This window comes from Myodes glareolus, chromosome 26, assembly GCF_982192425.1.
Source record: "Myodes glareolus chromosome 26, mMyoGla1.1, whole genome shotgun sequence".
Taxonomy (NCBI): Eukaryota; Metazoa; Chordata; class Mammalia; order Rodentia; family Cricetidae; genus Myodes; species Myodes glareolus.
The window spans coordinates 29258355-29261340 of NC_142051.1; the positions used below are offsets into that span (position 1 = coordinate 29258355).

At 47.4% G+C, this 2986-nt stretch overlaps 1 pseudogene; it reads left to right on the forward strand.

Annotated features, from left to right (window-relative positions):
• Positions 1 to 706: 706 nt before the first annotated feature.
• LOC148117775 (Nuclear RNase P) lies at positions 707 to 896 on the forward strand (annotated as a pseudogene).
• Positions 897 to 2986: the final 2090 nt, after the last annotated feature.

A 2986-nucleotide genomic window follows, 5' to 3' on the forward strand; every position in this document is an offset into this window, starting at 1 on the left:
GTTAAGGTATCTGAAAGAAGGTACAGAAAGCAACGGGGAAGAAAAATCCCTTAAGTTCAGTGCAGGAGGAATGTAAACAGCAGCAAAAAAGGCGAGGTAACTAAGGCGGGACTTTGAGGACGATGGGGTACGGGAGACCGCGGCTTCCGCTCCCTCTCCGTCCACCTGCGTACTCGCTGATAAGAGACTTGGAGGCAACAGTCTCGTAGGGAGGTGAGCTTGATCACTGCCTTCCCTGTTCTTAAAGAGCCACAGAGCTTTTGGAGGTGATTTTCGCCTAATTTTGTTAAGAGAGCTCAGTCTCTGGCTCTCACGTACAAAAAACTTTAATTTTTTGACTGAGAAAGACAAGCTGCTTGATCGTGCTGAGAGTGCTGGCGGCAGCCGGCCCGCCTTTGAGCGGTAATGCCTGATTAGAAACACGGAAGTGGGCCAGGCACGGTGGTGCACACCTGTGATCCCAGCTACTCAGGAGGGAGACGCAACCAGTTGCTGGCGGGGAGTTTGCTGGAGGTCTACGAACAGCCAGGTCACCATGGCGACGGGCGGGCTAAAGTCCGTGTGTCATCAGAGGCTATATGTCCCGGCCTTCTGGCGGGGCTATGGTTTTTGGAGGACTTTTTCAGCACCTGAGCGGACTCGCCTGACTGAGGCGGAAGCTGCGTGGTGAGCAGCGGCGCCATAGAAGGCAAAGAGGAGCTGAATCGGCTCTGCGGAAAAACTGTGTTTCCATAGCAACATGGGCGAGCGGGGAGGTGAGTTCCCAGAGAACGGGGCTCTGCGCGCGGGCGGACCGGGCAGGAGAAGCCCCTCCACGGGTGGGCGGATGCCCCCCCTCGCCGGAGCTTGGAAAAGGCTCACAGCCGGCGGTGCGAGTTCATTGCCTGAGGTGAAACGGCGAGCCCGCGCACGGCCCGGGGCGGAGCCATGCCTTTGGGCCATGCGGAGCGCGCCATTATGGGCTTCAGAGGCGGAGCTGTGGCAGCCGCCGCCGTCCGCTGCTGCCGCCCTCAGCCAAGGTCGCCAAGAATTCAGTCAGATAAAAACATTTGTCGCCAAAAATTCAGTCAGATAAAAACATTTATCCCCCCAAACATCGCCCCTTTGTCAGCAGGAAGTAGCCAGATGATCAACGTCCATTCTCCCTCAAAGAACTGGTCCTAATTATCATAATAAAGGCGCGTCAACCTGGTTATCATTACCTATTGCCCCTGGCAACGGGTGGAATAAACAATGCTCTACCTAGAGGTTTTTCCATCTGAATAGGGGAGCTGGAGAGATGGCTCAGTGGTTAAGAGCACTGACTGCTCTTCCAAAGGTCATGAGTTCAATTCCCAGTGACAACTGCTTTGGTTTTTAAACAATAGAGGGGGACTACACTACCAGTGACAGCTTCCCCCAGAGAAAGGATTTCTCTTGCATTCTTTACACTTAATTTTTAATTCAAAATTTTGCTGGTACAGGCAAACAAGATTTGCTTTTTGAAACAGAGACCTGCAGATCTCTAAGTTCAAAACCAGCCTACTTCCAGTACTGATTGTGCTGAATTTTTACACTGAGAGTTTTTAGTACTCTTAAATGTTAATTTGGGAGGAGAGTTTTGTTTATGTTTTTCTAGGAATGCTGACATACATCTGGATGCCAGCGAGACCGACCAGAGAGATAAAGAAGACGACCCAGTGGATGCTGAGTGTCCTGCTGTGGAAGATTCATGCGGAGGCAGCAGAGATGACCTTCTGGGCGGTGCCAAGAGCAGCTGTTTCACACCATCGACTTGAGCAACACCCTGTGCAACCTCTTATCTCTTACTCTACTTTGCCTTTTCCTTCCTTAGGAATGGGTGGGAGCAGAGATATCCTTGGCATGCTGCGTCTAGGTGGGGACCAGATTGGAAAATAGTTTTGCCTTATTGCTCTTAAAGACAATAATTAGGGGGAGATGTTGGGAGCCACCTGGAGGCACAGGTGGTCCTGCAGTTTGGAGGTAGCCACGTGGGGCTGAGCAACCCTGCCTGCACCCTTGCCTGCACATGCTCAGACCAGCAGAGTGGCATTGACCAATCGGGACAGCGTTCAGGCTGCTCCGCCGTTTAAAAGCAGCTGCCTCGGGGCCCAAGGCTCTCTCTCTAAGCTTTCTCTTGTCCCTGCTCTATCGTCCCTTCCCCCAATTTTCCTCAAGGGAATGCTCCAAATAAAGATGTGACCAGAGAAGGAATTCTCGTTTTTGGTGGGGTTCATTCCTGCTGGACAGGATGGCGCCCCGCAGAAAAGCAGTGTTTTAAATAATATAGTTTATGTGTGATTATTTTGGGTCTAAGCTAGACAGGTGGCCAGAAACCAAGAAGCAACCCTTATTACTACAGTGAGATAAAGTTTAAAATTCTAATTCCACTATATAAATCCATTATAATTTAAAGAATAAAATGTAATTTAATAATTTACTCCCTTTCTGTCAGACAACAATGTTTAATTCTAACACCAAAAATGACTTAAAATGAAGGAAATGGAAAATACTCTTTACCAAAATGTTTTTAAATATAGGAAGCAAGATTTTGCCACTTCCAGACGCACAAATGAGCGTATATTTAAGGTATATAGAACCAAAGCAGGAAAAAGCATCAGTAAAATGAAGAGCTACTTCAACAGAAAAAAAAATCTCTCCTAAAATAATAATATACTATAATGAAATTTATTGGAACTTAATTCCTTAAGAACATTAACGTAAAAGAAATGTATGTTTGAGTCAGGAAAAAAAACATTGTTTTTCTTTGGATTTTAAACTGCTACAGGGCGTCTTGATTTCCTGTGGGCACAATGGTAAGTTATTTTTCTGATGAAGTAGGAAGCACCATGAAGACAGTAAATCAACTCCCACCAGGGAGAACAAGAAGTGACTCAGGGCTTCTTACACAGGCATCTCAGGTGTGCTATTTAAATTTCCAGCTTGTCTATAGGCAACCAGTTTTAAGACTAAATATGAGGTAGCT